General features: G+C 46.9%; 1 long non-coding RNA gene across 1 annotated transcript in view; it reads left to right on the forward strand.

The window, feature by feature from the left end:
* The first annotated feature begins 207 nt into the window (after positions 1 to 207).
* LOC144167607 (uncharacterized) overlaps positions 208 to 25313 on the forward strand; it is a 173083-nt gene continuing 147977 nt past the window's right edge. Inside the window, exons 1-2 of the long non-coding RNA XR_013322055.1 lie at positions 208 to 289; positions 5435 to 5517. This is a non-coding gene — a long non-coding RNA (uncharacterized LOC144167607). The remainder of the gene's footprint in view (positions 290 to 5434; positions 5518 to 25313) is intronic.

Genomic DNA, 25313 nt, shown 5'->3' on the forward strand with positions numbered 1-25313 from the left:
ATCAGCTGTAGGGTGCCGGAATTCTCGCACTCATTTTAAAAAAAATGTAGGAACGAAAAGCGATTGTCTCTTCCTGCACGTGGCACCTTTCATAGAAGCCGCTGATTATTCATAACATCCTAGAGCTTGGAAATAACGGCCTCTCAACACTTGGAGTCCGGCAAGGCCCGAAAGAATGGCTGAAACGTTGCTTTCGCTGTTTTTACAGTTTACCGCATGGTGGCGCCCTGGCCGTCTACGTTTTTATGGCAGTTTGCATGCAAGGACGCCGAAATGATCCGGGTCTCTCGTGAGTGCTTTTGTTTTGTCAAACAACGCATCGTTCAATCGAGCAACACAAGCAGAAAAACCTCTCAACTTTTGTACCCGTGCGCGTAGCTTGGATCACAAATTTACGTTCACGCAATAATATGGTGTCGTCGTCGTCATCGTCGTCGTCGTCGTAATCATCATCATCATGATCATCATCGCTCTGCCTACGCCCACTGCAGGGCAAAGGCCTCTCCCATAGATCCCCAATTATCCAGGTGCTATGCTAACTGCAACCAATTTATCCACGCAAACTTCTACGGTGTATTCGCAGCCGGGTGGTCAACCTAACTGTCCTGGTTATCAACCTAATAAAACTTTGAGGAAGGAATTCGGTTGCTTTACCCCTACCGGTAGAGCCATTCTGTCTCAACTGCACCTGCGCTCTCCTCTGCAACACCCGTAGGCGGATGCGACACAGCTTCCCGATGAGGTTCGCACGTTCATTGATGTGGCCCTACTACCACGCAACATGCATCCGACACATCACGAGGCTCGTAGGGAAGCCAGAAGCGAAAGGTATTCTTAATCAATACGGCCGTAACTCTGCCACAGTCTATACAGACGCCGCTTAATATCCCGGGCGAAGAGCTATGACCGCTGTGGTTTCTACTACGGATGACCTCATTACATTCGCATCAATTCCCACCATCCACTCTCTGCAGGCGGAGGAAGCGGCCATCTCCCTATCGATTGCACAAACTTGGGCAGAAATAAAAATTACGCCCACTTTCCCTCGCGGCAACCCTGGTGTGATGCGACGCTGAAGGGGGTTCCATTGGCGTCGCATCAAGCAATCGTTGGGTGCGGCAAGAGAGCAAGCGGAAGCGCAAGCGCGGACGACGGTCGACTGAGAGACCGCCCGGAGCGCGGCACTCCGCTTCTATGCGCAGTGCGCCCGAAGGAGAGGAGACCACGGAGGGAGAGAGTACTGCACATGTGCACAGTGCGCAGCCGCGCGCAGCGCGACCGCAGGTGTTGGGAGAGAGTGTTCGCTATTGGAGAGAGGAGAGGAAGCGAGCAGAGGAGAGACGCAGCTGTGCGGACGCGAACGACGGACGCTCGCAGGACAGGGCCGCCGGCAAAAGATGCTTCTCAGCGTCGCATCTAATAATCACAGGCAGCCAACAAGCCTGTATAACCTTCTCCAGCGGTTGCATATCACGACCTGCCCGAACAATTATTCTCCACCATCCTCCTCGACATCCCGTAAGGATTATTTGGGCTCCAGCCCACTTCGCCGCGTCTGGCAACGAAGCTGCCCATCAGCGTGCCCGAGAGTTGACCCACCGGGCAAGCCAAGAGTTCGGCGAGCAGTGGCAGGTCTCCCCTCTCTTGTCGTTCCACGAAATCACTCAGAATTACCGTCTGGAACGAATTCTATATCCTCCTGCGCACAAAAGCCTCACCAAAGAACAAGAGAGCCACCTCGAGGCATTCAAACAAACCCATTTCCCCACCCCACTAGAGCCCACATTCTGGCCCCCACCCTGTACTCCTCGCAATGCCGCTTCTGCGAGGCTACGGGCACCCTCTACCATATCATGTGGGGCTCTGACAAGAACCCCCACCTACACCCCCCCCCTGCCTTTCCCCTCCCCTGAGCACTGGGAGAGAGCACTGTCCAGCTTGGACCCTGACGACCAGCTTTGGCTGTTGAAGAGAGGCCAAGGAGCCGGACGGACTCAAGGGGTCCTGGAATGAGGACTCTTCCCCAGGGCTGACAACACTTTAGATTCGCGTTTATTCCTCCTCCTCCTCGGTTGCTTTGCTTAAGACCCCGACCTAAAAGATATCGCCACAGCGACATAACAGACATGGAAGAGGATGCAAGTGTACCGAAACGGAAAACGGGTACCGAAAGGGCAAAATACAAAATGATGGACAAGGGAGCCTCTCCAGTTCCCATCTCGCTTCCTGCGTCTTTCACATAAAAGAAGACGTAAATGGACATGGCGCCGAAATTGGATGCTCGCCTCCTTGTATTTACTCACACGTGCGGCTAGGGCTTCCTCTATCTGGGGTATTATTTACCCTTCGCATTCCTTGCTTACAGAAAGGGCACCTTAAGTGCCTGTCACCACTGCCGCTGTTTGTTCATCGGGAGCTCTCTCTAAATACTACAGGAGGCAAGCGGCCTCTTCAAAGCTCCCACATAGCGCTTCAGATGGGCCTCATCTGGTCGTCGACCTACGCGGATAATCTTACCCTGCTTTCTTTCCTAACCGACGATTTCCAAGATGTGAACGAAAGGGCTGACGGGTTTCGCACAAGTAATGTTCCTCTGAAAGAGCCGTACCCTTTCAGGAGTGTTCCTGAGGATAGGTTTCAATTACTTTTGCATTGTCGTAGCAGGATATTTCGGAAGAGGGCATGGACCTTTCTAGCTTGGATTTCCTGGCCGTCAGCCCACGCGGACACGCAATTCTGATTTCGCACCGCGCCGACGTGAACTTCAGAGCGGGAGTTTACTATAACCGATCCGGACATCAACCTGCTCTGAGCTTGACGGGATTGTGGCCAGTGACATTTGGCATTGACGTGATGGCTAAGGTTGAGGTCACATTAGACAACCTCATATTTATTAAATTACTAATGATGGGCCGCACTGTTTGGAATACCAATGAACTGTGCCAGGATGTAAACGTTGGATTTTCCGAGGAATATAAAATATCTATTCTATCGGTGAAGGCTAGCCTAAACTGCTTGAAAGGCAGTTTTAAAACTTCATTCTTGAAGATACACTTAAACCCGGAAGTAACGAAGTTTACAAAATTTCGCAATTTTTTGTTATATGTAGGTTTGCGCTTCGCATATGCGCTTCGCATTCGGTTGAAGAAGTGGCGTAATTAGCACTAACCTTTCGCCACGCAAAACCAACAAAACGCTTTTTTTTTAAACTGATCCCGTCGTCAACGTAACCCGCCGCAAAAAATGGGTAAGGTAAACCTAGTTATCACAATCGTAAAGTCTGTTTGTCTTGATTTTGCAAAGACGGTGCACACGGGGTTTTTTAAAGCGAAAGCTGTCTTAGTGTTACCGATGGCGCTCTCTCAAAAAACTGCTGCATTTCCCATAGACAGGTTGGCCGACCAAAAGCTCTGAAAAGATCTCTGGACACACGGCGCGTGCGTGAAACCGGGCTTCAATTGTGTCAAAACGATTACTTGAAAATAGCGAAAAAGGAACGGTTCAAGGTAAAACCATCCATCATGAAGAAGGAGTAGAGTAGTACACCTGTATCTCATAAACCACGTAACGGTATACAAATAAATCGCTCGTTGTTTACATAGAGCGCAAAAAATCGGTGCATGGGTTAGTTGGTTTTTTTTTTTCGATTTGGGTATATAAAGGTTTGACGATCGATTAGACGCCCTTTCTGTGACGGTGGGACGCACTTTTAGCTTCCGCGCTTCTCTTAACTTTAATGAGGAAGGGATGGTAAATTTTTTATGAAGGGTAGGCTAGTAGATGACTGGATTCATCCTGTCACTTTAGCTGAAACGCGCGCGCAGACGGCCCGGGCGGCACGCCATCCATGGCGAGACTGAACTGCCAAGCGCCGGCGAAGCAGCCGTTAACCTTCGCCCACGTGGTACCGCACAGGCGAGGCCCCGAGCGAGCGCACCTGTGACGCCTCTCCGCAGAGAATCACGTGGCGGGACGTCACACCTTCCATACTCGCGCTCCGGAGTCTCAGGGTCATTGTGACGCAATGAAGGACCTTGCAAGAATGGGGTAGCTCAACTATCGCTCTATCAACTACCGATAGAGTTGAGACTATCCAGTCTATCAACTATCGCTCTATCAACTATCCACTATCGAGAAGGCAAGCGTGGCAGGTGGCGGCAGAAAGTGAGATGGGCAGATGAGATCAAGAAGTTTGCGCGGATGAATTGGTCGCAGTTAGCAGAGGACCGGGATAAATGGAAATCCACTAAAGAGATTCCTTTGCCCTGTATTGGGTGTAGATAGGCTGGTGGTGACAATGATGTTGAACTATCGCTGTAAGAATTAACGGTTGCGTATGCAAAGGCAGCAAGCGCTATTCTAAATCTGTCTATTGCTGGTTCATATTTTACTAACTTTCTCGATGGGCTGTCCCGTGTATTTAAAAAAAAAGAGGTTACAAGCACGTGTACAGGGCAGCAAATGTTCCCAATATAATAAAAAAATACGAAAACACCCGTATACTGGGAAAAAAGCACACGTAAGGAATTTCCGTCGTACTACGGAAAGGTATGGGCATCACTGCCGATAAAATTGACCAACGTGGGATTCCTGACCCCTGCTCGGAACTCAGCAGACTTTGTGCCCATGGCCGCTTCGTTTTAAGAACTCATAATTCAGGGGTATGTATTCCTAAGACCGAAGTATCGCGGCACTTCTGTGTTGCAATTCTATGTTCTGAAGATGTTTGCGGCAACGGATTAACTAAGTGGAAATTCCCAAGTTTAAGTGCCAAGTTTCTTGACTTCTGAGTTCGTGTTGTCTTGGCACGCTGTTGAGTACCCATTTATTATGCGTATTTATATTCATATATCTCTGAATATTCATGACTTCATACTTACTGCATATTTTACGACAGGAACGTGGTTTTCAAGAAGAATTACGCTACACTTGAGCGCAGATTATTTAAACTGAAATTTTAACAGTTCTATGTGATTTAATTTTCGGTAAACTCTAAGCGGCAAAGAATAGCCACAAACGTAAAGAGACTCTAACATCAATTGTATAGTTTTGATTAACCAAACATTGGTATGTGCAGCGTGTTTCTTCGTATCTCCCTGTTGTTTTTAATTTGTTTGGCAAACCGCCGGGAAAAGTGATGAAGCTGGATGTCGACGCCTCATTTTTCTTAAAAAGCTACAAAACTCAAACGCCGTTTAAGTTTAGTACGACCGAATACAAAGTGGTCCTCATGTCATTTATATCTACTTTTAAGTTCGCACCCGTTTTGTGTTTGAAGTTGTAGGGCCCCTTCCTCATCGTTCAATCCCTGGCAATCGTACACTATCTGAGAGATAAGAATCTATGAACACTTCAAAATTGTATTACCAAAGCTTTGAAATAGTGGTAATGAGTTCACAAAACTATCCACTTTCCGTAAATTTCTTCCGTTTAGGTTGCCCTGTCGTGGACTCTGATCAGGAGTTGCCTATCAACTATGGATGGTGCGAGAAAACTTGCAAGCATTGAGCTGTTCTGGTATGTTAACTCTACCTCAAATGTAGATTTCCTCCGCAGTTTTCCTGCAAACTCTAGGTGTAGCGTTCGCGTGTGAAATTCAAGAATTTACCCATGTGTACAATTTACACGCAAATACTGCATGTTTTGGGAGCAGTAACCGAGATAGTCTGCTTGAAACGTGCTATAGCTGCTCTTCCTGTGTCTCTCGGGTGGTATTGTGTTGCCAGCAAAAATTTTGTGTAGTTCATATGACTCTGTCGTGCTTTGCACTGTCCCCCCTTGCATTGCGTATCAACTAGCCTAATTATCAACTTACCAGTAATAAACGTTCTCTGTCAAGGGTTTAACTAAAGGACTAGCTGGCACATTTTTGAACTTGAATGAAAAGAGCGTTAAATACTGGACACGAGTAAAGAAAAACGCACAACACGTGTCGTTACTCTTGTCCCGTTTTTAGAGCGATCGAAATGGTCAGCATATAAAAATTTTGCATAGGTGAGTGGTGTATATTTACGTGTTTTAGTGCACCGTTATTTCTGTGGACACGTGCAGGTGCATATTACTTCCTGTCCATGACTATTTTTGTGACTGCATTTTCTCAGTCTATTCCGCTAGTGCTTGAAGTATGGGTCATCTGTTCACGGTGGCATTTGCACTAGCATTGTCTTATCGTAATTGTATTTTGTATGTCCTTTAGCACGAATATCAACGTGCTTTCACGGGTTTCGCTGTGTTCCTTTCTTTTTCTTTTTTTGCATTGTACACGTGTTGCCAAGGTCTATGCTTCTTATCTTCGCGTGATACTCCCATGTACCACTCCCCTCAGTGATGCCCCTGGTGCCATGACGGTACCTTGAACAAACAAACAAACAAACAAACAAACAAACAAACAAACAAACAAACAAACAAACAAACAAACAAACAAACAAACAAACAAACAAACAAACAAACAAACAAACAAACAAACAAACAAACAAACAAACAAACAAACAAACAAACAAACAAACAAATAAATAAATAAATAAATAAATAAATAAATAAATAAATAAATAAATAAATAAATAAATAAATAAATAAATAAATAAATAAATAAATAAATAAATAAATAAATAAATAAATAAATAAATAAATAAATAAATAAATAAATAAATAAATAAATAAATAAATAAATAAACAAATAAATAAACAAACAAACAAATAAACAAACAAATAAACAAACAAATAAATAAATAAATAAATAAATAAAATTTCTGTACGTTTCACATAATTAAATTCTCCGAGTTCTGCCCACTTGTTCCCAGATTTACGCCAAGAACTCCCAGTGAAGCCTCCCCCTGTTTACACTCTCCTATTCAAACATGCACTGGATGGCCGCGTCCCTCGGTCCGTCGCCTAACACAATTTACAGCGCTTCTCCAACCGTCGTTTTCGTCCTTCCCCTGTTTCGCAGCGTGCTCGGTGAACTTCGCTTCGACAGGTTGGCTTTGCCGCATTCACTCTCTTCAGGCAAACAAGTTTTAGCGGAACTCTGAAGAGCTCTTGCGGCGGAAGGACCACGCCGAGGACGCTGGTAGTCGGAAAATGCTTGAGAGGTACTAGAACAGACTAAGTGCTTATGAACCACACGAAAGTTCGCAGAAACGCACAAAAACATTTTCAAAAACGTTTTCTTGTAATCTGGTTTTGACATAACTGAGGCAAACTGCTGCTCCTTGAAGCCCTCGTCAACAACGGCAGGTTACTTTAACAGGAAGGAATAATTAGGAACTCATGCATTCCTGGTACTGTGCTCTTGTGGCTTCTGGCGAGCGGGACTTATTTAAGACCGCTGCAAAAAGGAGGGTGCACGCCTTTCCGGGCAACTGTCGAACTCTCGCCTTGTAGTTTGAAAACTGCAGGAGTGACGGAAATGACGCGCGGTCACCTGTGGAGGCCCCAGATCCAATTGAAAACGGGCACGCCGCGTGTTTCAGAGAGAGTCAGGAAGTGTCACTCCTACATGCCAAGGCTTAGCCCATATAGACCACGTAGTACCCGTAGATAAACGCCGTAAATAGCGAATGCAACCATTCCACACTTCAGCCGACTTTGTAAAAGAGGGAAGGCTGGGATATCCCCTTTAACGATATGACCGAACGGGATACGAGTTGGTTGAGTAAGCAGAAACTTAAACTTAAACAACTTAAAGGGACACTGAAGTGAATTTGTCAAGCTCCCGTTTTTGCTTGCACTGCGTAGACTGGCTCAAATTAGCACACTTTTCATCGTTTATCCGGTTGACAAATCGGTAATTATTTTACACAGCGCGAAAGAAGAAAAACTACTATGCGCGGTTTGCGGCGGCTGCACCAACTAACGCTGTGACGTTGGAGGAGGGAGCACCGTGATTGGACGATGCCCAAGGTTAGCAATCAAACAAGTTTCGGTTTCGGTTTCGGTTCTGTAAAACACAACCGATGGCGTTGTTAGATGGGCATTCTCAATATCTCAGTAATCATCGTACCGCGCTTCTGCCATGTTGTCGGCTGTAAAATGCGTAAGATGAGCCTCCCAGGACGGCTTGGAATCGTAGCATTCACAAGCCGAGGCCTACGCAGTGCATTAACGCCCTCCGCGTCCCCGCAGACGCTCAAATGCCATGCGCTTTTCCCCCATATTTGTAGCTTGCCTCACTCATGCCTGTATCGTAAAAAGCGTCTTCACACCAGGCCAAGGGTCTGTTGATTCTGGCCTGTGCCCACTGCGCTCAATCAATCGGTGCTTATGGCAACAGCACGCCAACGAGAACTCGCTAGCGCGCCAGTGCCAGCCTGCGCGCGTTCTGTGAACTAGTTCGTGTAGCAATGAACGTTGCGGTCCAAAAAAAAAGGTGAACTCAGTATAGAAAACATCGGCGGAAAACGAAAAAGTTAACTTAAAAAAAAGCATGTACCCGCGGAGATTCGAACTCGCGACTTGAAAAACACTTCCGATGACATACCTAGCACTCCATCCCACTCGGCCACGGGGAGGGCTCTGCTGAGGCTTGTAATATAAGGTATATATTGTATAACCAGTTTACACTTTTATTTTGTTTTGGCATTTCAAGCAGCTCAGGTGACTATTTGTTGTTTTGCGCTCGTGCAGTAAGCATCCCCCCAAGTTTCCTCAATATATCACGTCTAGCAATTGCATTTCTTAGACGGAAAAGCATTCGCAGATGCGTAGTCGTGCTGCTGACCGCTGTGCTTGTTCGCCCAGCGCAAAAAAGTGATTCCCGCACCCTAGTTTTACGCTGTACGGTAAAAATATCAGTTGATTTTATTTTCTTACTACATATAATGACTTCGCTGACTCTTCTCCCGCCTTCAAGAGGCCTTATATTTTCCTACTGGCGTACCAGTCAGCGAAGCGTCGCATGTGCGCTTGTGGAGCGCTTGTGTGAAGCGACCTTGACTTGGAGCTAGATACAGTGTACAAACTAACCAAGTAAAGAAAGGCACATTCTTCCATTCACAATCGTGTCCTGGCTTCGTTTCAACTGAGCGAACGACTTGCGACGACCCGTCGGCGGCCGGCGGACAAAACGCTGGGCCGACTGACTGTGTCTGAAGCCCGGGGAGCCGTGCAGTAGCGCAGCCAATTGCGAGCTCGGCTCCTCGCGACGTCACACGAAAACGCCACAGAGAAAATGGGCGAGCGTAAAGAGAGGAGGACAGCATTTTCGAATTAATTTTTCTTCTAAATAAAATCGCGTACACGCGCCCAGAGTGGTCGAAACATGGCCTGGGGACTCCGGACTACAATTTGCGCTAGTAATCCCGCAATGTTTACATATCACTTCAGTGTCCCTTTAAAAGATTCGTTGAACGTTGATAGCCTGGAATACAATATATATCAACTTTATTTACTCCGGATTGTACATTTCCGCAAGACAAAAATAGGAATGCGACAGGTCCCACTGCTAAATCCGGAAGGAGGACCTGGCGTACCGAGAAGTAATATAAGTGCTTAGAATAGACCGTTCATCGCATTAAAATAAGTTTACAGGCCCGAAGGTATTTTGACCTTTTAGTTGGGCAAGAAATGTTTATCAAATGACACCCACTAGAAAATTAGGTTATATCTCTCTTCGACGCTCACGAATAAATGGTCTTGCAATGACATGCCGTCCTTCGGAACTACGCCAAGATGTGCCATAACATAGTGAAAAATGGGCAATTGGCCTGCGCCCATTGTATTCAGCGTTTATAAAAAAAGTTGTGCACGCCGATCCTACTTTTGCTTGTTGCTTGTACTTCTACGTGCTATTTTCTGCTCAGCATATAGCGTACCTTTCCTGTGACCTTTTCTGTTGGCAGCACCCAACAAATATCTGAGACGCAGTTGCACCTTCTATACCTTCTATAACCCCGTCCCCATATCCATGCGGATCCGTTTCTTGCTTTACTGTGGCACAACAACAGCAAAATAGAAGACTCACGCTCTTTTATTCAAAGGAAGCTCAGTATGTGGAGACAAAACCCCCGAATCCTTACAGAGCAATAAACAAGAGAGTAAGAATCTCTGAAATAAAACTTAGCCGGTCAGATCTTGGCGACACGTGGCGGTGGCGCTGCTGCTGCTTCTTGCTTTGATCCCGCTGAGCGTTGACCTCCGGAGAAGCATGAGCGAGGCATTCAACTCCTTACGGGAACACCTCCCCTGGAAACCACCGCCATCATCGCGGAGAGTTGCAAACCACGCAGTCGTTTACGTCTTTGGGTCTAGTCCTCAAAGGGAAAGCAAACACCAAAAGAAGGATAGAGATAGCAAAGCAAAAAACAAAGAAAGAGGAAAAAAATCGAGCTGGGGGTGACGCATCTCATTCTCTCTCATCTTCCGTCGCTCTTCTGTCAAACGACGTTCGCTGTCGCAAGAAACCATGGACACTTGCCAAGCTTCGCGTCTTTCGTCATAACAGCCATATAAAAACTCTACGTTTCACTATAACTACTTAGCCATAATTGCCGTCCCCTACCATGATTGCCGTTGTTGGGAAGTTAATAAAAGGAAATAGAGCCCAAGCTATAGCGAGTCAGAAGAAGCGGTGACATTTATTCTGGCACCGAGTCTGTACCAAGATGCACCGTAAGCACATCAGCAAAGCTTTACGGTAGGCTAGTTGGTTTTAGACATAGTGGTGTGTTTAGGTGCGCTGTGTGACACAATGACGTACGACGGACGCGAACAACAAGATCAGACAAGGTTGCGCATCGCCTCATCTGTTCTTGTTTTAGTTATTCGCGTCCATCGTACGTCTTCGTGTCACACTGCGCACCTACACACTTCGATTAGTCATAGAGGTAGCGTAAACCACAGTGACGATAAAAGTTGAAGATTCGAAAGAAAGGAAATATTACAAAAAGTGGACATTTAAGACACTCTGCTTAATCTTCTACTTGACAGTACTTGGCGAATAGTAAAAAAAAGTAAATAAAGTTCAGCCAGTTTGTATGCCCATTGGCTTATCTTGAATATATACTGTTGTGACCAGAATTGTTTGCTCCGGCCGAACTCAAAGGCACTGATACCAACTGTATGCCAGGGTTCTCTAAACATCGGGCGCATTCAGAACGTTTCTTGGCTGTATGTCGTTATACTTGTGAAGACCGTGAAATAAAGCGTGTCACAGCAAAATGGCATACAATAATACAGACACAACCTTTCACATCGCTTTATTATAGTAGTCCTTGTGGTAGTGATCGCGGCCGTCATAGCGAAGTTAAAGCAGTATGCAGTGTTTCCTCTAATTTATACAGCCGAGTTATTTAATGGCGTGGTTCTTCCATGCGGATGCATGGCCAATTACTTCCGCTCTGGAAGAAACAGATATTCTAATTTCGGTCAACGCCAACACGCCCGCTATTGAAGTGACAGCCCCTGAGTTCGCGTTGGCGTATGAACGGTAACGCATCCATTTAAAATTCAAACCACCAGCTTAAAAATACTGATCGAGGTTTCTAAACTGAGCTCGACGTGTCAAGTGACATGCCTTTAATTAATATATCTATATATGCGTGGGCTTAAATCTCGACGTGTCTTCGCGATCAATGTTCTCGGGAGGCTTCCGTGAAGAGGTTCTCGTAGCTGCCACGGCAAGTGTACCGCCCTACCATGATCTCTTAGCCGTTCCTCATTCAATTAGGCGGCCGACAGGAGAAGATAGGAGGCTAGCGTCTGACAGATGTTTGTTTATGTACCCAAATATTCCCAGCACCGAGGTTAACGCAGTTTATCGTCTGTTGTTGCTAGATCGGCATTGCAAATCAAGTGCCCGTATGCGGTTTTCAGCATAGCGGCACGGATAAGAGCAGCAGTACGAACACAAGCGGCGGGGTGAGGGGATAGGACGAAAAAGACACAAACTCGAAACAATAACTAGGCTCTCAGCTTTGCTCTAGCAATAAATCGACAGCTCCCAGGTTTGCACCTGCGTCAGCGAACGTCGCTTACACGAAGTCGAACTCCGCAGGGGCACCAGTTTTTCGGATCGTTTTCTCAGAACGCTATTGCGCTCCAAAACAGGCGGCATTTTCTGTATGCAGACGACACGCCGTTCACTCACTGAGCAGATGCGATTGATTGTCTCTGCTACCCCGGGTACTTTGTTCGGGGAATCAAAACATCCGCTACAGGCTTGACACGTACGCCTCATTGGCGCGAAACTTTTCACTTCTGTTGCTGAGGTTACAACATACGAGTAAACAGTGCACACCTGCAGCGCGCTTATGCCTTCGCTGCCCTCTCTAAAGGGTTATTTCCTTTCCATCCCCTCCGCTTTTCTCAGCTTCTAACAAGCGGTTATTGCTTCTTTTTTCGAAAGCCCTGTTAGTCTGGCTCTGCTGGTTTCATTGGAAATTCGCTAAATCTTTCTTGTGAAGCTTCTTTTGTGAAGCCTCTTTTATGCAGGCTGTTTTGGGAAGCGTTATTTGTGAAGCGAGCCGCATTTTAAGTTTACAATCCACCTGCTCACCTTTACAAAAACTGTTAACGAGATCGAATTCAACGTTTATGGACTTGTTCCTTGAAACTCACGTCGAGTATTAAATGAAAGTTTAAGGACTAACGTGAACATGCCTGTTGAGTTCTAAGTGACTCTTAGTTGACTCTGATTGACTTTTCCTATTGTGTTCCCGTTGAGATGCGGAGCAGATGGAGAAGGTCACGCGGCATGCGAAGTCCCATCGTTAGGCCTAACGTAACGCTGTGAGGTCTGTCGCCGGTTCGCCGGTACCCACCGCTCCACGTGCAAAGAGTATAGCGTGTGCTGACACGTCGTAGGGCTGAACTTGAAGGTTACTTAATATTAAGGCCAAACAGGACTTTAGGGCCATTTTTACGGTTAAAGGTCTAGCATCGTCAACCAGTGTACCTTGGAAAAATAATCAATGTGCGTTCGCCCACGTTTACCGGTTGACGTCGTAAGACCTCATCGTAAAGTATTAGGTCTAAGCAGACGCATACGCGACAGTTAGCATAGCATACCAAAGTGACACATACCCGCAGTAATGTATTTCATAACGCTTTATAATCTTGGTGTATGCTGGGCCATGCACCAAGCATTCATTGAAAACAATCAATCAATTAGGGCGCTAACACTACGATGCTGTACAGTAATAAATCCACTCCAACACTCTGAATCGTGTGCGTACTATGAATCCTACTAAAGTGTTATATAGCCAGAGAGTAGCCCATACCTTCTGCGGGATATTGAAGAACACTTAATCACGAGGAATGCATGCTGCTTTCGCACGGTATAAAGCATCTGAATTTTTTCGAGCACCCGTAGTGGGGTATTAGAAAATATTTTATAAACAAAAATGTATGCTGCTGTATTGCCCCTTGATAACAGACACAGCTGCGGTAGGCACAAAGGCACCAATGAATGGTTCAATTACAACATAAGCACTGGGAGGTTGGGCCACAAGAAACATATGTCCGTACTTCGAATCCTGTGCGCGTGCACTCAACCCTAGCTAAGAATTACGCGTATACGTGTAGCCCACATACTCATATCGGGTAATTGGACGAGACTTTATAAGCAGGGAGGTACGCTGTTTTCACACCGTTATCTGTGGCTGGGACAGCCAAACAAACTATCAAAGCATGTATAAAACAGTCGAAGCGTTTTCGTGGCACTCGCGAGTAAAACCGCGCTTTAATTTTTTCATTCGTGGCAAGTGTTTGGCTTGCAAGTGACGTCTGTTATACTTTGGTAGAAAAAAAAGAGAGAAGTTCATTATCCTAACTCGAGAGATGTCAGTAGATTTAATTATCATTTACAACTCAACTGTAAGTTGCACTGTTGCCTGCCTCCTCCTTCCCCCTCCACTGTATATAGTAACGTTATGTAACTTTTCAAAAACTAGAACACAACGGAGCACTCCGGACTTCTAACGGCGATGAATTTTAGATGAAAAGCATCTTTAGTCGACCCTCCATCGTCCGGCGTCCGGCGTCCGCACCTCACCTCCTCTCCACAACAGCTGTGTTAACGCCGCTCTCTCGCTCACCTCCCCCTCTCCACCCCACCTGTGCGCTATCGCGCGCTGCTCCTCCTCTCCACACCACCTGTGCGCTACGCGCGCTGCTCCACCTCTCCCCTCTCCACACCAGCTGTCCAATCACGCGCATGCGCGCTGCTCCTCCTCTCCACTCCCTCTTCTCTGCAAATAAACCCCGTCCGCGCTCCGCTGAGTTGCTTCTTCGGTACTGCGCCGTCCGATGACTGGAAATGGACGCCAACGATTCCGTCAGCGAACTGGCTGGCACACCTTCCACTAGCGCCAGCCAGCACACTGTCAGAACCGCGAGCACCTCCGAAGACAAGGCTGCACAGAGGAGAGCTCGCGACGCCGAACGTAAACGGCAGCGTCGAACAGCGGATTCCTCGCTTGGAGAACGAGAAGCCGCTTTGAAACGCCAGCGGCGAGTAGCTGATCCAGATGGCGTTGGGCAACGTGACAACGCTTCGAAACGCCAGCGTCGAACAGCGGATTCCTCGCTTCGAGAACGAGAAGCCGCAAAACGTTGCCAACTACTCGATAAATAAAGAAGACATTTAATACGCTACTACACGTGTGTTTACTCTAACAACCAATTAACACGCTACTACTTCACGGCTTTGCATCCCCTCAGGGTTCCCACGTGGGAAGATGGTGTAATGTTTTGGCTTTAATATGTACAGGACATAAACGCCCCAGGAGCGTTGATCCTTTAGGTATAGACGAAGTGTGCACTCGTTTAACGAGGATGCTGCTGAATTTGAAAGGGAGCCATTCACATTTGGTTTAGCCATTTTTAAACCTGGGTTATAAAAATGGAGGGGTGTGTTGTTGCAAGATAGATGTCTTCTTGGTGTATGTTTATTTTCATTACCGAGAATACGCTGTAATTATTGCATAACTATCTGAGACGGAAGAAAAAATCATAAACGCACGGAAGGGAGGAGGAGGAATAAACGTTTATTGATTCCTATAAAAGGAAAATTGAGCGCTGGATGAACTTCAGTGTAGTAGCGTTGACCATCCAGGGTGGGTGGCGTCCCTAGTCCAAAATGCCATGGCCCTCAGCTGCTTGTCTGTCCCGGATCACCATGCCACGCTGGTCATCCAGGACCTCGCTGGACAGCAGGGCCTCCCACTGCTCCGTCGATGGCGCAAGGACTTCTGGGAGTTCCTTCACACCCTTGCACTCCCACACCATGTGGTAGAGAGTTTTGGGGGTGCCGCAGAATTGGCAGTCGTAACTGTACAGACTGGGATGAATCATGTACAACTGTGAGGCGAGCAGGAAACAGTTAGTTTGGAGTCTTCTTAACTGCGTTGCTTTTTTGGTTAGTTGTGGATGAGGAGGTAGATATTTCCGTCTGCTCAATCTGTAATGTTCCAATATGTCCATGGTGCGTCGTGGGATAGGTGGGAACATCGGTGGGGGAGTGGCTTGAGCTTCTGTGATGGGGGTGAGGGTAGCGGTGGTTGCCTGGTGGGAATGATCTCGGGCATCGGCATCAGCCGCCATATTACCCTCCAGAAACTCGTGCCCGGCCTCCACACGATGTAAATGCCCGGTACACCTTCTTTTTGATCCTTTAGCCTCAGGAGTATATTAAGCGCTACTGTGGAGATGAGACCCTTCTGAAAATTCCTACGGGTTGTTTGGGAGTCTGTGATTATAATCATGCGAGCTTGGCTTTCCGTGATCATTGTAGTAGCGAAAGCAATCACTGCTTCTTCCTCGGAGTCAATGTTTTCAGTCGGGATAGTTGCCGAGCTTAGTTCCTTTCCTTTGCTGTTGGTCACGGTTATCGCGTGTGCTGCATAGTTTGCGCTTGAATATCTTGCGGCGTCGACCTACATCATTCCGTTATTATTACGACAGGCTTTTTTCAGTGCTTTTACCCTGGCATTTCTCCTTCCTTTGTGGTAAAGAGGGTGCATGTTGCGAGAGATATTGGCAACCGTGATGTACTCCCTCAGACAAAGTGGGATGCGCCTTTTTGGGGTTTGGGAATCCAAGTTCACCTCATACCTGAGACGGCGTAAAGTGGCGCGACCTGTTTCTGTGAGTTTGACCCGTTCCATTCGGCTAACCCTGTGGGCCTCTACAAGTTCCTCTTACGTGTTATGCACCCCTAGTTGCAGTAGCTTCTCCGTCGATGTCTTCGCCAGTACACCCAGTGCAAATTTGTATGTTTGCGTGATGAGGATGTTGAGTTTTTCTTTTTCGGCGTTCTTTAACCCCAAATATCGGGTACCATATGTAATTCTGCTGATAATTAATGCTTCTATTAATCGAATGGTATCTTATTCCTTGAGTCTATGCTTTTTGTTCGCAACCCTCTTGACCAGGTGGGTTACCTGGGCGATGGTGCTTTTGTGCTTGTGGAGTGTAGCAGCTCCTGTTCCGTCCTTTTGGAAAGTGAGGCCTAATACTCGCAGTGTGTCGACTTTTGGGATAGGGATGCCATCAAGATTCACTTCCGGGTCCGGTGCTCCCGGCGGGGGTCTGCCTCTCGTCCTTTTTCTTAGTACCAGAAGCTCCGATTTTTCGGAGGCGACGGAAAGTCCACACTGCTTGAGGTATGCCTCGGTGCGGTCTACGGCTTCCTGCAGGGAATCCTGCTGGTTTCACGTTGACCCTCACGTTGTCCAGAATGTGAGGTCATCAGCGTAGATGGCATGTCTAAGGCCAGGGATTGCATTTAGCTTGTCGGGTAGGTTGATCATCGCGATATCGAAAAGTAACGGCGAGATCACTGAGCCCTGTGGGGTGTCCTTTGCTGGGACCTGCAATTTGTCACTCCGAAGCTTTCCGAGGCCCGCTGTCGCAGTCAGAGACGAAAGAAAGTCCCGAACGTAGTTATAGGCCCTCACCCCACATTGCGAGTCTTGTTAGTTCTTCAGTATGACCGCGTGCGATACATTATCAAACGCACCTTCAACGTCAAGCGCCAGGGCAGCGCTTTTTTGTGGCGTGCTGAGGTTGTCAATGGCGTCTTCTCTGATCTGAAGCAGAATATCTTGCGTCGATAAGTATGGCCGGAAACTGTACATAGAGGCGGGGATCCTTATTTTGTTGTTGTGCTCCATGTGAAGGGTTAGGCGATCCAGAACCATGTACTCCATGAGTTTCCCTACGCACGATGCCAATGAAATCAGCGTGAGGTTAGACGATCCGATAGGCTTGTTGGGCTTTGGAATCATATTCATATTGGCATGCTTCCACAGCACCGGTATACTTCCACTCTCCCATAACTCGTTTATTCTGTTGAGAAGATCCTCCTTGATTTTTTTCTGGAATGTTGCGGAGTATTCTGTTGGTAATCTTGTGCGCTCCCTGGCGCAGTGTTCCTTGTGAGATTGGCGAGCGCCACATCCAGCTCGGCCCTGGTGAATGGGGTGTCAATGTCGAGGTTCGGTATCCCTACGTAATCAGGGTGGGAAACGGGTATAATTTGGTCTTGCTCACCAATGAGTTTCTTTTTTGCCGCCCTAAGATATCCTCTTCAGTACCCGGGAAATTGTGGATGAGGCTCTCTATTTGTCGTCCAGTCGTGTTTTTGGATCCAGTATTGGGGATGAGTGACTTCAGGATATTCCACGTTCTTTGGGCACTGAGTGTCCCCAGTAAACGGTCACATAACTGGTTCCAGTTCTGCCTTCCCAGCTTCCTAGCGTACTCCTCTGCTTACTTTTTTAAGAGGGCAGTGCGTTTCTGTAGCCTCTTGTTACACTTTTGTTTTTTCCACCTCCGTGTAAAGGTTCGGCGAGCCTCCCAAATATGTAAGAGGTTAGGGTCTACTTCTGGATTTTGAGATGTTAATTGGATCTCTTTTGTGCATTTGTTGGCTTTTTCAACCAGTTTCGTGGTCCATTCTTCGAGATCCATGTATATGTTTATAGATTGTTGGTCATATTCTTCTCGGGAGGCTTTCCAGTCTGTAATTCTAGCCTTTCCTGTTTTGCGGGTGTTCGCTGATGGTCAATTTCCAGTTGAACGATGTAGTGGTCCCTACCGAGATTCTCGTCCAGTCTCTGCCATTCAGTATGGGCGATGCCCCTCGTGAAAGTGAGGTCAGGGGTTGTGTCTCTCGACACACTGTTGCCCATTCGGGTGGGGTATTGGAGATCATTCCACAGCGTAAGACGGTGTTGTTGAGCCATGTTGTGGACATTTTCTTCTTTCTTTTATGACGTTTTATACGGCCATACCACGTGGGGTGCATTAAAGTCTCTTACCATCACCATCTTGTGACCCGCGGTAAATTTCAAGACCATACGAAAAAATATGTCGAGGTCCCCCAAGTTTTCGGTGGGTAGACTTTAGATGTTCAGTATGAACAGGCTCTGTAACGTTTTTCTGTCGGGTGGGATCTCCACGAGGTTGTGCTCGATCCTGTGTTGGATGGAGTGCAACTGTGTGGCACCCCATGGTTAGGATGGCAGTTCGGGTCATGCCCTCGGCTATATGCGTATCGTAGCCCGTTATGCTAATGCTGCTTGAGTTTCCTGCAGAGCAATGACATCTGGTTTCTCAATTGAGCTGAATTGTAGCAAATTCTGTTTTTTAGATCTAATGGTTCTGCAGTTCCATTGCCAATTTGAGTTGTTCGAAATGGGGGCTTCGTGGTACATGAGGGAATACTCCTCATATTCTAGCATTTCCTCCATTCGAGCTACTCTCCCACGATAATTCTTTGGTTTCTTGCGAGCCTTGTCCTTTTCCTCTAGAACCGTCACCCTTTTGTCGAGGTCTTTCATTTCATTCAGTACGGTCATATTTGTTTCTTGAATTTGCTGCTGCGTCTTGTGGATGTACTGGATCTGCTCCTGAATCTGTTGAAATAGTCCTAGCACAGTTCGCTGAAATTCTGCGTGACCGTGTTTAATTTGGGCCAGATCCTGCTTGATTCGAAGTGTTTCTTTACCTTGTATTGCTTGTTGTTGTGTGATATGCATTATTTCCTGCAACATGCTTGAGTTTTGTGCGACCAAATCCTTGATCATGCGCGTGTTTTCTTCGACGTTGCGTTTTAGCGCTTTGAAGGGAGCCACCAAGTCTGGGGTGCCTTTACCGTCGTTATTGTTATCAGTAGGGTTCGCAACCAAAGGGGGATACTGGTCATTTGCGAACATTACTCTGTTATGTTCTCCACAATTCCGATTCCACGCTGTTGAAGGACATCGGGTTATCGACCTCGATCTCGACCTTGAGTTTTCTGTGGCCCTCGACTTGGAACGTGACCTAGACCTGGATCTAGATGAGGAGCTTCTCAAACCACCATAAAAAATTATGTAGAGATTGTGCTGCTTTCCGGGTTGCCAGTCCGTCCCCGAGGAGGCCGTGCCACCTTTTTGGACCCTGGCCTGCCTGACATGTAGAGGAGGAGGTGCTGGCCGTAGTCGCCTCTTGCACTCTTTGCTGGCTGTTTCATGCGGCTGGCTGCCCAGCTTGCATACCGGGTGGCAATCGTGATTAGGTTCGGCTGTTTCTTTGCCACATCTAACGCATAGCTCTGGCTTGGAGAACGGGCATACGTCCTGTCAGTGGCCAATGTTCCCGCATGCCCTACAAAACTGAACTGACTTCCGGTATGGACGGCATCTGGTTATTGCCCCTAATACTTTAACGTAGAAGGGTACATGCGGTCTCTTGAAGTGGAGCAAAGCTGCCGACGAGTTCCCTAGCCGTCTGGCGGATACTATTTCATGCCGCGTTGCGGTAATGTACTCCATGATGTTATGGTTCGTCAGCCAGTCGGTGATTCTAACCACCACTCCCGCGCTCGTGTTCGGTAAAGGCTTGAGGTATGGAACAAACTTGTATACATTTGATCCTACCTGTAGGTGGGCAATGCCGGCCAGTCGATCCACAAGCTTCTCGTGCGGCGTGCTCGCGAGAAGCAGGTTTTGCGTCCACTGTACTTGAGTAGTGACCTGGTTCACGAAGTCATTCAATGGCATGTTCATCGCCCGCGCCATGGCGACAGCGGCATCCGAGTCCTTCCACTTTGCGAGTTGGAGACCGGGCGGTGGTCTGTACACAACCTTGTAGTCCGTCTCCGGCAAAGGCGGCGACTGACTGACGGCAGATTTCTTCCTCCCAGTTGCTGGATTTTCTTTCTTGCCTGAGGAAGTGGCTCCTTCCAACTCTTGTTTGCTTGCTGCACCATGCATGACTGTAAGCTTGCTTTCATCTTCCTTCTTCTTCCTAGCAGCGCCTCTTCTGTGAAGTTCAGTCAGCCACATCGTTTGATACACCGTCCTACCGCTGTTTTCATCGAAGCTTATCCTGGCGCCGCTGCCTTCTGCTCCCTCACTTCTGTCCTCTGGGCTTTCTTGGCTCATCGTCTGGTCGTTCTTGGAGGTCATCGCCCTCTACGCTGGCCACCGGCAAGTGCCGAGCCGCGCGACACGAGCGCGAGAATGCCACGCGCCACGTGAACCAAAGAGCGGTGGCCGGGTGTTCTTTTGATCAGGCGTAACTCGCTTCGTCCCGCTCCAACCTTCGAGCAGTGGAGGGCTTCCCTGGCTAGCCCGGACCCGGATATCCAGCTTAAGTTGGTGACCCGAGCACGGACGGCCAGCCGAAGTGAAGGCATCCCGGACTACCGAGGCCTTCCACGGAGCGAGGCCCACACATCAGCCTCTGCTGGAGAAATAAAAATATATTTTTCTCTCTCTCTCTCTCTCCTGCTTGCTGGACTATAACTGGTGTCGAAAGTACACGCACGAGCCAGAATCCGATGTGCACCAGTTCCGCTTCGCTTGGCGGTTGCGATGACTTCGCTGCCTAGTTGACTGGAGGCAAAAAACCGGGACAACGCTCGAAAAACGCAGGAGCCCATGCAAAGTGGTTCCACACCACGCGGCCCCCTGGCGGTTTTTCTCACGAAAAACATTCACCAAATAAGCGAGAACATTATGAAAACCTCCAGGTTCTCGTACTCTTACCATCTTAGGATGCCGTTGGTTTCGTCGCATCAATGCTGAGAGACTATTTCATGTTTTATTTGGAATAAAGTAAGTCAAGCATTTCGTTTGCGTGAATGAGTAGCCGAAGACACAATTTCTGGGAAACTTAACCTTCTGCTTTGGCAGTTCTCTAAAAACATGCATGAGCTAAACTCACAACCACGCAAGGTTTTGAAGACCATCGCCGGAACTAAACGTTTTCTACTCGTAAAAAACTGAACCAATGCATCTTCTATATAGATTTTGTTCCGCACGGAAGCGCTGTGAATTTAGTTACTACCTCTACAAGGAGAGGTCCATTTCCTATACTTATATTAGATTCCAGGTCACCAAAGGTCAGCTCAACCAAACATGACATTTAAGCCAGACGCAATCCTCTACATTCACGTGAGACTGAGAGCGACCTCGAGTTCGCAAGGTTACAGTACACTCCAGCTCTGAAGCTCTGTTCAACTTAGCGTGGTGGGAAATCAGAGTTTTGTGTGCCGGCCTCGGCTGATTGTCGGGAAATATAAGCTGCAAACATTTCGGCCTTTTCCAAAAAAAGATCTGCTGAGGCACAGATAAAGAAGTATTAAAACTTATCCTACGGAGCACTCTTTAATAGGGCGGCTCTTTGGGGAGGTATTACTTTTTTAAAAGCATTAAGCTCTTTAAGGTACACGTTTCAAATCTCCCGTTATGATGGTCAGCTGGGTAAGGTATACGCCGCATCTGTAGGTAGACGGCCAGATGAAGCAGCTTTGAAGAACCCGCTTTCCTGTAGTATTTCTAGGAAGAGCACGAGGAACAAACAGAACCTAAGTGGTGAAAGGCACTTAATGTGCCCTTTCCGTAAGCAAGAAAAAAGGAAAACCGTGGGTAAATAAATACGCCGGATAGGGACAGCCTGACCGCAGGGATGAGTAAATACAGGGAGCCGAGCATTCCATTTCGGCGCCATCTCCCCTCGGGTTTCCCCGGTATTCGGAAGAAGCGGAAAGCTAGACACAAACCGCAAACGCACCCATTCGTTGCTTCGTTTACTGAGTGCAAATTCCTCGTGTGTTTGCCTCCTAGTCCATATTAGTTTTGTCCGCAGTGCGAACATCTATCTGAGTCTAGTCCCGAGTAAAAAGCTTCTGAGCTTCGCCTTCACCTGTCTTAATTATTTCATCCGGAGTTTTCTGCAATCACCGCAGGAAGCGCGGACTATAATGGCGCCTGACGCTCTTGCCATGCACGTACAATAGCTGCTAGGTTTTTCTCTCTGACCAGCTCACGATCGCAAACATGGAGATTTAAAGACACTTCAGAGAGAGGGACAGAGATGTGGGCTGAAGACAGCTCTTCTAGCGGCAGTGCTTGCTACGCCAGATGGGGAATGTTTATAATGCAGTGAAGAGGCCTGTCAGAATCATCCCTGAACGTTCAAGTAAAATTTCGGTAAAGTTTTCAAACAGCCAAGGGAACGTGAGCCAAGTGTCGAGGGGTCCGTTGAATAATTAACCACGTTTCAACGTTCCCTCTTTCAGTGTTTTGCAGGCGCTGCGCGTCAGGAGGTTTTTATATTATCGCAAATTTTAGCGGCTCTGAGCAATCGCAGGCTTCGATACGTGCCTACCGGAGCGAGGAAAAATTGTTTCTGTTTTTATTTTGCGTGCGAAATTCTGTCACGGTATGGCCTGCCGAATAAGTGATGGGAACAAAGTGATGTACGCGGAGACGATAAAAAAGCTTTTATTTACATCTTCACAGAGCTATCGAGCGAACACGGAAGGTGTTTACATCTGGGGTTCTTTATAGGTATAACAAATTTCAGGTACATTCCCCCACACCACCCCCACCCACACACGCACACATACAAAAAATGAGAATGGCAGTCAACAAGCAGCTTAATAATAACCCATAGTTTCTGCAGTACGTTGTTTCCAACTGTACAATTTTTATTCGTAAGGGACGCGAGAGAATGTTTGTAAATGTACTCTGCAGCGGAGAAATGCTGTACGAGAGACGCCTACTGGAAGATAACATGGTCGAGCCAACCTTTCAATTCTATCACACTGCAAGTGGTGCACAACTCGTGCAGGCAACTTTGGTGCTGGAGTGCTATGAAATGAAACTAGTTATGCTCGTATAAATTCAATAAACCGTATCAGCCATGGTTCACAGTTAAATGAGAGCAATAGTGAAACCGCCGCCGTTATGCAAGGGAGAAGAGCTGAGCGCTGTCTTGCCTGTCGTTCACGTCCTAGCTTTGGTCCCATAACGCGACGAAATAGGAAAATCAGAACAAGTCCTTATATTGGAAGCAAAACAAGCCGGGCGTATGTGGCTCGTCGAAATGCTTGTTTTTTTTTTTTTTGTTTTTTTTATGTTCCGAGTAATTGAGCACTGCTTGTACAGTGACAATAGTTTCACGGAGCTTAAAATGTATGCAAAAATATACCGTAAAATATGCTCAATTAAAGCGATACTTGGCTAAGTCGGCGAATGTCCGCAGCCGTCTCGCGTCCGCAAAACAGCTAACTCTCGGCGCGCGTTGAATTCCCATTGCTGCGACGCGTTCCATAGCACGTGCATCAGAAAAAAAAAAGCATGAAGGTACACTCGGCGCATGCTCTATTCCCAATGGCTTGGACGCGTTTCATAGCGCGTGCATGAAAAATTCACGCATCTCCACGAAGTGAATCATGACGAGTGGGCGAAGCACTGGGGATCGTTTTTACCGTAAATCACCCGTGGCATGGCCCACTCGCGCATGTAAATGAGTAACAACGCGTGTGTACAGTATATACAATTCCAGTCCAGTCCGATAAAATTCAATTTAATCCAATCCAATCCAATCCATTTCAATCCAATCCTATACAATCCAAATCCAATCCAATCCAATCCAATTCAATCCAATGCTCCTCGCACATCCGCAACACTGTGTACACGGACGCCAAGCCCCGGACAAAGCGAGGTTCTAAGGTGCTTCGCCCCTAAAAACGCAGAAAGAAAAGCGCGTACATCTCGCCCGCGGTCTCGATTGACCTTCAGCTTCTGTGGAGGCAGTGTCGCTGCAACGTGGATAGAAATGCTGCAACAAGCACCTGCAGTAAGTCCGATGTTGAGGTTGTAGGCTATCACGGCATCGGCTGGTAACTCCTCCACAAACCTAGCTGAACCTGAACCTGTCGAACCCGAACAGAACCGAACGGAAAACCGGAACCTAAGCGGTAATAATGCATAGCATTCTTTCCCGAGTTCACCCACAGCCAGGAACAAGTAATGGCCTGCGTTTGCAAAAAAAAAAAAAGAAATGCAGAATTGGCGGATGCAACGCATTTAATCGTGATAATAGCGTAAAAAGAGATAACTCGTCGTACAGAATTTAGAAAAACCAAAAATAATGAATTAACAAACAATCAACTGACGCAATCAAAAGTATGCATCTAAGACGCGTCCTCCACATTACGAAGAATAAATTTAAAAAATACCTGAAAACAGCACTGGAAATATGAATAAAAATATAGCGATAATGGGCAAACCATGTATATCTACATTTTAATAAATGCATAACAGGCGTAAGTAACACATTTAGTCGGTACAGTAGCGTAAATGGAGTTAATTGGTCGAACAGAATTTTAAAAAACCAGAAATATGCGATAAATGGAAAAATAAAGATTCTGGAAAACCCAACTGGCAAAATAAAAAAAAAATATTCCTTTTATGCATCTCCTAAAAAAAGCTAAGACTAAACTAAAAGATCGTGGAAAATAACATTAAAAAAATAGCGAGAACGGATCAACTGGTTGTCGACTGCTTTCCACCAGTTTTTTCGTACTATTCTCACTATTGTGGTGGTGAAATTTTATTTCAAGTGAAAGGAGGTTCGGGCTCGATAGCGAGAGACGCCTATATACTCTTGTACAGGAAAAGCATCTATTTGCAGGCGGACGGAACGCTCTGTAGTGCGTGAGTGCGTGCGCGCGTGCGCTTTGCGTAGGAACGTTTTGTAGATATTTTTGGCATAGGTAGGTAGGCAGCATTCCATTTCGGTTGACGCCATAGCAAGCTCTATTCAGAAGGCACCGCCACTTGTGGTCGGTGATATTTCTCTGGTACGACTTTTTACAAGTTTAGCTTGGGACGCTGAATGGACCATTAAGACAAAACACACCCTTGCATCATTTGAAAGAACCAGACCATAGTAACTCGCTCAACTCCATTATGGCCTCCAGGACGAAAGACGTTGTTTTCACCAGAAAAGATGAGAAATATCGAAAAATTGCATTTCCGGCTACCCAATGTTACGTGTGTGTAGCCTAATTCTTTGTGTCCAGTCTTGACCGC

The sequence above is a fragment of the Haemaphysalis longicornis genome, unplaced genomic scaffold, assembly GCF_048455015.1.
Source record: "Haemaphysalis longicornis isolate Haplotype H1 unplaced genomic scaffold, Haemaphysalis longicornis Haplotype H1 scaffold_2, whole genome shotgun sequence".
Taxonomy (NCBI): domain Eukaryota; kingdom Metazoa; phylum Arthropoda; class Arachnida; order Ixodida; family Ixodidae; genus Haemaphysalis; species Haemaphysalis longicornis.